General features: G+C 36.1%; 1 long non-coding RNA gene across 1 annotated transcript; it reads right to left on the bottom strand.

Annotated features, from left to right (window-relative positions):
- Nucleotides 1-2,067: 2,067 nt before the first annotated feature.
- On the bottom strand, nucleotides 2,068-2,844 carry LOC131168696 (uncharacterized). Its single transcript, XR_009140389.1, has 2 exons — nucleotides 2,400-2,844; nucleotides 2,068-2,315 (listed from the first exon to the last, which is right to left on the bottom strand). It is a non-coding gene; the product is annotated as an uncharacterized LOC131168696 (long non-coding RNA).
- Nucleotides 2,845-12,306: the final 9,462 nt, after the last annotated feature.

Raw genomic sequence — 12,306 nt, 5'->3', positions numbered from 1 at the left:
TGTAATATAATAATTTTATATAGGATCAGTTTTTGAAATATACCCCGTCCATAGCATAGGGTCTCCGCTAATAATATTATTCTAACGTAATGATTTAAATCTTGAGATTTTACACAACGGATAAAACTTAGATCATGATTTAATTTGGATTATATTCATAATAGGAATTTGTTGTTAAAATATCATTATCATCATACAATGAAATGTCTGTCAAATTGTCCGAGCACTGAAATGAATAATTTGAATTCATATTTGAGAATTTTATAACACAAATTGCAACAAAAATACGCCATTATCAGATTCTCAATAATGTTATTCCATGGAAAATTTTTGAATTTTGTAAACTAAATGACACCCAATATTACAAAAGCAACACTAATGATAAAATAAAGCACACAATTATTATTTGTTTTACACAGCAATTGTTTATTTTTCATGACCCCTCTGCCAGTAAACTGAAAGGAAAAAACAAAAGGGAAATATTTGCAAATCAATGGAGTTTGATGAGTCGGAAAATTATTTCCTCCTGTTGAAACTGTAGCACAACGATCACTCCTTTTCCTTGGTGTCACAGACATGGAGTTTTTAATGACAAAAAATCGCCCTTCTCAAAATCCTTCTAGAGTGTCAAAAAGTTACGCATGTGCAACTGCAAAACAATATCAAGTCTAACCTAACCATACTTATCATTAACTTACACATGTGCAACTGCAAAACAATATCAAGTCTAACCTAACCATAGGTTATCATTAACTAAGGAAACACTCAAATGTTTAATCCAGAGGCAATGTCTCACGGTCTAACAACCCTTGAACCAATTGAAGTCATCACCAAAGAAACTTGGACATGAACAACAAAAGAAATAACTCACATTCCACTAATATTGAGAGTGACTCTCATCTCCTCATTACAATTAGGGTTTTAGATGATATTGTCCAATTGTATAGTCAATGGCTAAGAAGGACATACAACCAAACCTCTAGGCCAAAGACTCACATAATCGCATTGCCAAATGAATCATCCGTGGGGTTCCCAATCCCACATGGAAGCTCAAGACACCTTTCAAGAATATTAAGAGCTTGCCCCTAAATGCTTCCCAAGATTGCTCACTTAATATCCATAACGATACCAGGGGAGGGAGGATGCACAACTAGTGTTTCTTCAAAAATCATTCTTCAAAGTATCCTCGGTCACATACGAGTAACCACCAAGAGTCTAATGATCATACATCTTAAGTTCGAAAACACTACTATTAGAACTATTAAAACAAATCACAACGTTACAGAGATATACCGAAGTCATTCCTATAATTAGCATATAGTCACATCCACCGGTCATACCTCTAAGTCAATAATCATATACCAAAATCATGTGTTAGGATCACAGGACTCTAAGACACATAGTAGGTTCGAATTACAAACTGAACGAGAATTCAAAAGAAGAAAAGAGAAAAGAAAGAAAAAGAAAAGTTCCACACCCATCATAATTCAAAATTGCAGTGGAAGACGGTCAAATTTGACGCACGAATCTGTATTACCCTTTTTATGCTAGTGGATTAAACAAATGAAAAAAAAAAAAAGATGAATTGTTTATGGGAAAAATTTATGAATATATCAACCTTATAGGATGAGCTCACCTGCACAACACTTTAATTCACAAGCCCACGCGTTCACACAAAAACATGCCATGCACAAACTCTTTTACGGGAAAACAGAATCACTTATTGAGCATAAATACATAAATATGCACTAAAGTTTTCAAACGGAATGTAACAACTTTATAGGATGAGCTTACCTGCACGACACTTTAACTCACAAGCTCACACGTTCACATAAACATGCAATACACAAACTCTTTCACGCAAAAACGCAAACACTTAGTGAGCATAAACGCTCGAATATGCACTGAGCTCTAAAATCGAACGAAACAACTTCATAGGATGAGCTCACCTGCACAACTGTTTCACTCACAAGCCCTCACGTTCACACACACTAACATGCCGTACATAAACTCATTCACACAAAAACACGAACAGTTATTGGGCATAAATACATGAATCAGCACTAAGTTATAAATTCATGAACCACTATCTCCATTCATATTCCCAAACATCCTCAAATATATAAGCTTCAGAATAACAATTAAGCAAAAATTCCAGCGATAGAGGGGGCGAATTGTAGTTGACTGAGAATGACATTTCCAATAACACGATTTATAATATTAAGATTCTAAAGCAAAACTAATACCCGTAGCAGCAACTCTAGTATAAGTTTGAGTTGGTGTGTTGGAGGGGACTACTGATCACAGGCTCGCAGCTGGTTTGCAATTGAAAAGATAAGAAAACGCAGATGCAAGGCCAGAAATTAGGTTAGGCACACAAGCAAAGAAACAGGAACAACCTAGCACCGCATTCGCGACAAGGGCGTTAGCAATGTCTGAAATTCTGCGGCGGCGATGATAATACAAAAGCTCGAATAAAGAACGATGCGCCCCTAACGCTCTTCCCTCCCAATGCAAGTCTCACGGAGACGAGGAGGCTGGCGAGGCCGGCGTTGATGCAGAAGAGGGCACGATACATGCAGATGTAGGCTACAATGGAGAGAGAATTCGGTTCCACATCCCCCCCCCCCCCCCCCCCCCCGGCGGGGCGGTTTGACGCGTTTTAAAATTGTGCGTGCCTAAAGCCCAAAACGGACAATATGGACTCGCTCCTTTCTTGGTGGCCCATTCAGGTCCTGAAGACCTCGTATGTGGGATTAAGGGGGAGTGTTGTGAAAGCAATCCCACATCGGTTGGGAGGTCGGGAGGAGTTCTGCCATTTAAGACGGTTGGTTCTCTTCTCATTGGGTGCGTTTTCGAACTGTGTGAGACTGAAGGCCAAAGTGGACAATATCGGCTAGGCCTGAAGGCTGGCCCGCTCATTTCTTAATATAATAAAAATGCAGAAAATAATTAAAAAATTAATATATACGAGACAAATTTTATGTGGTTCAGCTATGCCTATTCCACAGGATAATGGTAGCGCCCCGACCCGCCACGTGGGGCTTGTGGTGCTACTTTAGTAACATCTGTATTCTTGATACCATAGTTATCATATAAAAGTAGCGGAAATAAATGAAACATCCTGCAAATACATTACCAGAGTTCTGAACTACTAACATACATAGGAGTCTCCCAATTTCCATATTACAACCAGAAAATGAGAGAACCATCTCAGTCCATACAACAATATTACATATTCAGGAACTTCAAACATAACTTAAATACATTAGAGTTCTTATAGACACTCACAAAACTACTTATCACCCCGCCCCGAAGCTCACTAAGTTTGATCTCGAGATGGTCCTGAGAAAGATGATTTGTATATTGGGGTGAGACACATCTCAGTAAGGCAGATTAAGTTAATATCAGTGTGTGGCCAACATGAGTTTTAGTGTATACAGAAAACATCCCATTCTCCATTTAACTAAAAATAGCATTTGTGTATTGTACTCACACCAATATAGTTGAAAATATCCCTTCATTTCCACAATATAAACCAGTTCAATAAATAAATAACACCATTTATATAAATTGACATATATGCGTAAAAGACATTCCCTGGGACTAAACAACACATTTAAAAATCATAAAGCACAAAGATGGATACAGTTAAAATGAAATGAAAACAAAATAAAGTAAGAAATTATAAAGTAAAATCATAAAGAGGTAGGGGTGGCCATGTGCACGGGGGCATGTGTGCAAGGCTAAGGACATGGAACCTCCTCCTTTTATTTGCATGGGTGATCTTAGAGACCCCTCCTCCTCCTTTTACTTCTCTTTTGTCTCTTGTGCAAATGTGTGGGTGAGAGGTCTTGCTTCAATCTTCCTCACATACAGTAACCTCTTGCTTTAATAAAGATAAGGAAACTAATGATTACAAAGGAATATAAATCACCGCAACTGCTTCAAAATTGAGAAGTATGGCCCTTAAGTTTCTGAAATTAGAATTAGTGTTGCTATAGAAAATCAATGTATCATATGCAAAAAGGAGGTCGGATAATGTGTTGGAGTGAGATGAATTATGAAGAATAATTACCTTCAACAGACTGGTATTCAAACTTCTATTTATCATCTGTGAAAGAGATAACCTTGTCTCAGACCCCTTGTGTTCTTGAAGAAACCAATTGCCCTTTTGTTGACCAAAATCGAGAAAGATGTTGTTGAGATGCACCATTCTATCTAGTTTTTCCACTTAATTTTCTCCAAATCCCATTATTCTAAGCATGTTGATGAGATATTTCCAATTGGCATAATCAAAAGCCTTTAATAAATCAAGCTTACACATAAAACTTTTGATCTTGTTTTTCCACAGGAAATCAACTCCCTCATTTGCAATCAAAGCTGTATCAAGGATTTGTCTTCCTACAACAAAGGCCATTTGCTACTTACAGATGACCAAGGGTATAACCCCTTGAATTCTATTAGAAAGAACCTTTGCTAGGATTTTATAAAAAGTACCCACTATACTTATTGGCCTGAAGTCTTTTATATTTTTAGCCCCACCCTTCTTTGTGATGGTTAAAATGAAGGTGGTGTTTAGGCTTTTTCAAATCTTTCTTTATTGTGAAATTCCTTGAAAGCATCCATGAAATATTCCTTTAAGAATCCCCAACATTTCTGAATAAAGAAGATGGTGAACCTGTCTGGGCATGGCGATTTGTCCCCATCTAACGATAAAATGGCTTTCCAAATCTTGTTTTTCGAGAATGGTTTCTCAAGAACTTCCTTGTGTTTACTTGATAAGGATGCAATTTCATCCTCTTTAAGTCTAGGCCTCCACTCATTCATAGGGCTCTTGAAGAATGTCATGGAAGTATTTTGTGATTCTGGAGTTTATTTCTTCTTAGGTTGTGCATACCTTATTATGGATAACCAACCTTGTGATGAATTTCCTCCTTCTATTTAATAAATCCATTTTGTGGAAGAATCTGGCATTTTTATCCTCAACTTTCAGCCACAATTCTTTTGACTTGATTCTCTAGGGTTCTTCCTCCCTATCTAGCAACTAAAGGAGATTTTTATTAACTTCCTTTTTCTTTGCTTTTTCTTCTTCATTTAAGTGACCTTGCCCTTCCTTTCTACTCTAATAGTCCACCTCTAATAATCTTGAAGCCTTAAACTGTGATTCAGATGTCATATACTCTTTACTCCATTTTTTTCAAATGAGCCTTCATGGTTTTTTTTTTTTGTTTGCCAATACATACGATGTTGTGTCACTAAAGATCATGTCCTCCCACCAAATCCTCCATTTTTCTCTGTAACTGATATGTCATTAACCAGCTGTTGTTGAATATGAAAGAAGCACTTCCCCATTTCATACCCCCACAATCAATCATGATGGGATTATGATCTGATATGCAACAAGTCAATGCCATTTGACAAGTCTAGGGAAATTTATCCAACCAATCTGAAGTAATCAGGAATCTGTCAAGCTTGGACATTATAGGAGTGTGCCCTAATTGTTGGCCTAGGTGAATTCCGCCCTGTTAAGCAGTAAATTAATCAGTTCCCATTTTGATATAAATGCAGAGACGTGACTCAAGGGCTGGGATATTTGGGTACAACCTGTTCTTTCATTGAGAAATCTAATCCCATTAAAGTTTCCGCAAATGCACCATGGTAGTGTGAAATTTTCCTTATGTTCTACCAATTCTGCCCTTAAGGACAATTTCTCCATAGCATCATGCGGACCATAAACCACTGTATGCATCCATTCCCAACTTGTTAGGACATTCTAAAATACGACTGTGATGGAGAAACTACCTCTAATAATTTCGTTGCTTTTAAAATAAGTGAAGTTCCAAGCCACTAGAATGTCACTAGAGTACCCAATTGCTTTCAAGAATGAACACTTTGACTATTTTTCCATATCAACTTTAATTTCTTGTTTCCTATGCTTTCCATTTTGGTTTTTTGCATGCATAGGATATCTAGTTTTCATAGTTCCAACATATTTAATTCAGCTTCTCTTCACCATATTATTCATTCTCCTAACATTCCATGATAAAATCTTAGGATTAATAATGAGACAGCCTTCCTATCTGTAGAATTTTTCCCCTCCTCAATTTTTTCAAATAGCCCTTTTAGATCGTCATGACAGTCCTCCTCCCTACAACCCACTTCCTTGATAACTTCCATTGCTATCCAACCCATTTTCATTGCATTGCCTACACTAAGATTAAATCCAGAAAGAATTAAGCAAATGATTTTCTGTTAGGAATTGTGTTTCTTATAAAATATCAGCCATTTACGATATTTTCAGAAGGAATAGTCCTAGATAACCATTTCATCCCTAAGTCCTCAAGAACTAATATAAGGAATTATATGTTTGTTGAGGAGAGAAGGTCTGATTATGAGGAGAAACTTGATAATTGGAAGGAATTGGTATCAAAGAGGATCCTAATGAAAAATCAATTAGAAGAAGAAGAAAGTAATCTTGAAGAAGTTAAGAAGATGCTTTCAAAAAATTGGTCAGAGAATCCGCAGGAATTATGACAGAAGGTCATGCTAGAAGCTGATACTGTGCTAAAAAATCCATATACGATTATCAAGAGTAAAGGGATTAGTTAACCAAATGAAATGATAAAGGAATTTGAGAAACAAATTCTAGAATTATTAAATTTGGGACTAATTAGGCACAGTACCAGTGAGCACAGGAGTGTTGCATTCATGGTAACAAATTATGCAGAGCAAGTAAGAGGAAAAGCCAAAATGGTTATTGATTATAGAGATTTGAATAAAGAAACAAGAGACGATGGGTATAACTTACCTAATCAGGACTCTCTTAGAAATAGAATAAGAAGGGAGAAACCCTTAGTTTATTCAAAATTCAATCTCAAATCAAGGTACTGGCAGATAAAGGTCAAGGAAAGAGCAGTAGCTCTTACAACCTTCACTACGCCAATTGGGCTTTTCGAATGGCTAGTTATAGCATTTGCATTGAAGAATGCCCCAGGAATCTTCCAGAGAAGGATGGATAAAGCGTTTGAAGGAATGATTGGATTTGTTGCAATTTACATTGATGATGTTTTAGTATTTAGTAAAAATACTAGGGATCACATGGAACATTTGAAGTAGGTGGCACAAGTGTTCAAAAAAGAAGGAATGGTTCTTTCAGAAAGAAAAACCATTTGGATGAAACCTCAGATTGAATTTCTAGGTTTAAAAATTCAAGGAAGTGAAGAGGAACTTTAACCTCATATAGCAGAAAGGTTTTGTGAATTTCCTGATGAATTCAAAGATAGAAGGCAGTGTCAATGCCTTCTAGGAGTATTGAATTATATTAGAAAATTATAAAAAATTTGGCAGAAAAGGCAACTCCAATTCAGAAAAATGTTTTAGTAAAGAATCCCTAGAATTGGACTTCAGAGGATATTGAAGTAGTAAAAGCCTTAAAGAAAGAAGCCAAGAATTTTCCAAAATTAGAATATCCAGATGGTACAAAATTAGATATAATTCTAGAGACTGATGCTTCATATATTGCATGAGGATGTGTTTTAAAAATCAGGAAGATTGATTAAACTAAACACCTCAGTAGATATTGGAGTTGGTGTTTTAATGGAGCAGAATTGAATTACCCAGTTCATGAAAAGGAGTTGTTAGCAGTCCTTAAAGGAATTAGGGCTAATGAACTTTTCTTGGGTAAACCGTTCATCGTTAGAATAGATAGTTCCTATGTAAAGCATTTAATGGGAATTAAATTAAAACGATACATTCAAGCAAGATTGGTTAGGTGGAGGAATGAGTTACAATATTATTCCTTTAATGTAGAACATATTAAGAGAAAATATAATATTATTGCTGATACTCTAACTAGATATTTGAATTCTTACAAATCAAATGGCGAGCAGTAGCAGCAAGAGTAGCAACCAGTTCAAATGTCCAATTTGTCAAGAAAGGCATAAGGTGACAAATTGCCCAGTTGCCAGATTTGTTGATAGAGAGAGGCAGATAACTTTCAACCCCAGAAAAGGAGAAGGATGTAGTAAAGAAAGAAGAAGTATTTCTCAGAAAATAGAACGACCAGTTCCAGTCCTGGAACAAAACCAAATGAAGAAGGAAACCTTGTCCAGAAAGGATGACAAGTCCAGCGACAAAAGTCATATTCAGTGTTTCGTCTGCAATCAATATGGACACTACAACACCCAGTGTGTTCAAAACCCTAGATCTAGGAAGGTAAAAGGAGAAGGTAGACAGAGAAATGACTTAGTTACAATCAACAGAAATGTTTCAGAATCCAGGAAGGATAGAGAAACAACTGAAGTTGATTTTGTTATTGAAGATTTTCTGGGAAGGACTCTAGAAATTATGAAGAGAAAAAAAGATTTTCTAGAAGGGATAATTAATAATCCAGCAGTCCCAGCAAATACATATTTTTTAGTTAATTTAAGAGAAGTGGTAGAAACAATGGAAGAATTTGAGTCCATTATTTCAGAAAACTTCATATCTATGAGTAGGGAAAATACATCCAAACTCATTCATCAGCAGATTAAACTCAAAGTTGAAATGGATATTTAGTTAAAGAAATATAATTTTACTACAAGAGTGATAGTAGGTATTTCATAATATCTCGAGTTGAAGAAGTTTTGGATGAGAAGTGGTCTGTGTATTCCAAAATTACACTTACCTAGAAATATTAATCCCGAGTTGCTAATAGCAGTACTAAAGGCCTTAAGGACGAGAGAAGTCCAATTCTTTGGATTCAGCAAAACATGACAAGCTTTTGAATTTCTTCCATCAATGGTAAAACATGTGCTAAATTTCACTAATCCAAGACGGTTATGGTGGATTGGCTACATCGAACCCATTGAATTGAAATAAAGAAAGGTTTTATTTTGAAATCTCTCTCCAGAAGATTGGAAAGACTGAGCGGTCTCAGATTTTCATGAAGAGGAACCAGACTGGGAAGATTTCCAAAAACATAGAAAGTTTTTTGATTTGGTTCAGTCCTTATGGGGGATTTATCTTCTCGAAGTTAGAATAGATTTAGATTGTATTTTCTTCACGGATCATGAAAATTTGATTGCTATTGAAGGAAAATTTCTCCAAAAATTTGAAGAAGCATCTTTAGCAAAATTTGCTATTGAAGCTAGAAAAATTATTAATCAAATTAAAAATTGGGAGCATCATCTTCCTTCAACCCATGCCATGAAGAGCGATCTTCACATAGTACTTGTAGAACTAGGAAGAAAGGAGCACGATGAAGTAATCATTAGTGCCCTGAGATTAGTGAAATTTAGCTTTTACTTTATGTTTTTTCTTTATGTCTTGTTCGATGGGCATCTGCTTTTGAGAAAGTAAGGTGTGCTTATCCTCTCGTAGTTGCTTGCCTAAATAAGGGAACTCCGATCCTTGTGTTCGGGGAGGGCAAATTAAGAACAATTAATAAAAGCATATTCAGTCCAAAAATATCTCTCTCTTTTGAGTTATTTCTTTCCATTTTCAAATGCTATTGTGTGAAGGTTGAAGTCCTAAAGAAAGCCCCAAGAAGCTCGTAGGCTTGCAGAGGTTACAAGAAGGCACCAAGCATAATAGTGGGATACGAAAAATTACCTGATACAGCTTCGTACAGGATTGAAAGAAGAAAATCAAGGTAAGGTAATATTCTTTTATTAATAATTTTCCTTTCCCCCCTGTCATCCTAATCAGTTTCGATTTTGAGTCCAGAACGGATTTGCGAGAAATTGGTATAAAGGGTACTCATCTGATTTCTTTCCGAATTTCCCGGGGCTGCATTTTTCTTCGCTGGAACAAGGCCACGTGGGGCTAGGCATGGCCATGTTCTGAATTGCAGGTGTGCTGTGCTGCGTGCTGTAGGAGCTCGGCTTTGCAGGGTAAGGGGCTGGGTTGTTTCTCTGTTTCGCAGGCGTGCTGAGCTGTGAATGGGCTGGACTCCTTCTCAGATTTGCAGGCATACCTGACTGGACTGGGCTGGGCTGGGCTGGGCTCTTATTTTGATTTTTAAGTTCACGGCTCCACAGCTCACCCTTATCCAGGTAACTGGATCCCACCCACTTCCACTCTCTTCTTCATCTTCAGTTCTTCCTTTCAAGTCTTACATACAAGAATTTTGGATTTTTCTGTAGTTTGCTCACTCTGGTGTAGTGATGTGCATATCTCATGAGTTTTAAAATTTAACGGCATGCTAGATATGTTCCCAACAACTCAAGCAACTTAGCAGGTATTCGTGTCAAAAATTAAAAACACTAATGTTTGGGAGAGGTTTAGATTTGAATTTGTGTGAATTTTGATTCCATCCAAAGTATTGATCTAGTTTATTAAGCTCTTTTTTCCTGAATAAAAAGAGAGCATAATTTAGAAAGACTACCAGTGACAAAAATAAATATGAAAGTCCCAAGACATGGGCAGCGGATCCCTTTCTTGCACTAAACGTAAGGGTTACCAGATTATTAAGGCAAAAAAACATTACCCAATAAAAAGAAACCCAATCAAAATTTCAAAATTGGGTAATTTAAATACCAAAGGATTTTGATTAGTGCAAATTTGCAATTTCATCTTCTAGACATGATCGTGAAATGTATTGAGCATATTAAAACACAAGAATCAATTATTGATTCAATGGCAAATCTCTAATTTGATAATTAATGAATTTATGCTATGAAGAAGTGGTGTCTATAATTACTGTATCATAACTCGAGTTAGATGATTGATTTATAGATTTTTTTACAATGCATTTTTTCTGTACATGCTGTACTCGTAGTGGTGTATTTTTTTTTATAAAAAAAATACTTCTTTTAGCATTTTTGGGATGTTTTACTCGTGGTTCTAATTAATGAGACATTTCTTTTTTTAAATTCTAACTGCCTCAGCCTTGCATGCTAGTGGAGCAGATAAATTTAGCTAAAACTACATGAAAATTATAATAGTGATAACATGTTAGAACATTCTTTACAAATTTTTTTTATGATTTCTCGATGTGTTTGGGTGTGTAGAAGCCTATCAAACAAGCAAACCACGGAAAACCAGCAGCAAAACATTATAGATTCTATAAACTTTTACCTAGCGTTATGCTCCACAGGTCCATATGAGTAATTTTCTTTCGTCATTAATTCAATCTCTCGATTTTTGTTTAGTGGGTTAGGTTTATTTAATTTTTTTTTTATTTTATCTAGATTATTTAGAGTTATTAGGTTGTTATTTGTTTGTAACTTGTTTTACTAGAATGATAGTATTATTCTATCATAAGTGAAAGGTTTTTTAATAAAGAAAGGAGGTGTCGCCCTCTTTTACTATATATATTCTTAGACTGCCAAAAAAAGAAATTATTTATTTATTTATTGATTTTTATCATTTCTTCAAAATGCATTAGCATCAGATAGAAATTCAAAAGTTCCTTAACCATTTCTAGAGAACTCTTTAGGGGTTGTGCTGGCAACCGAGCTACAGTAGATCACTGTGTGCCATTTCCTTAACCAAACTAATGGAAAAATGGAGACTGTGTACTGGAGTTTGCTCAACCTATTGAGGTCTCTCGAATTGAACGAAATTTGGCAATGGGTTTAACTCTTACAACAACCTGAATTGTTTACAACCAAATTGTGAACATATGGAGCAGCAGTCCTTTGCAAATATTTTATGGTTAGAGCCAGAATTAGGTTGTGGGCTTAGTAAAGCGTGCGCAGTTAGGCCCATGTTTACTTGTGCTGAAACTAAAGGAGCTCCTAGAAGAGGTCTGTCAACAGCTGACGAAAATGAACCATTATTATATAGAGAAGCTAGTGATGGTCATTGGAAATGCAAATGATATCAAGATGGAGAATTAGTGGCAGTATTTCCTAGAAGATAAATTTCTTTTTGATTCCTATTGGTAAGGCTGGATATGCAGCTGACAACTAAACAACTTAAGCTTTAAGTCAAGTGGTGATTTAGTGTGTAATACCAGAGCGATGGTCTTGGTCTTGATTTCTATTCTTGTTGCATGTGTTTATTGATTATTTTTTGAAAATGATCTTACTCCTCAGCAGATGTTGTTCACTACTCGCTTACCTCCCCATTTGCAACCAGGCTGCATGTGCAAGGAAGTGGTAAAGGCTTGATACATTAGTGGCTTGTAGTGACAAGTTAAGCTTTTAGATCAAGTGATGAAGTAATCATCTAGCACAGGATAAGGGTGAGAAGATTGCAGTGTGCAGAATTTCACGCAAATATGGGGCAAATGCGTTTGATGTGGATCTTCCTAATGGGCCCGTAGTCATTCCAATCATTTAATGTTTCCGATAAACACTTAGCATTATGATATTCAAG

The sequence above is a fragment of the Malania oleifera genome, chromosome 11 (assembly GCF_029873635.1).
Source record: "Malania oleifera isolate guangnan ecotype guangnan chromosome 11, ASM2987363v1, whole genome shotgun sequence".
NCBI lineage: Eukaryota > Viridiplantae > Streptophyta > Magnoliopsida > Santalales > Ximeniaceae > Malania > Malania oleifera.
Note: the sequence above shows the minus strand (reverse complement) of the source record. Positions and strands in the feature narration are given on the sequence as shown.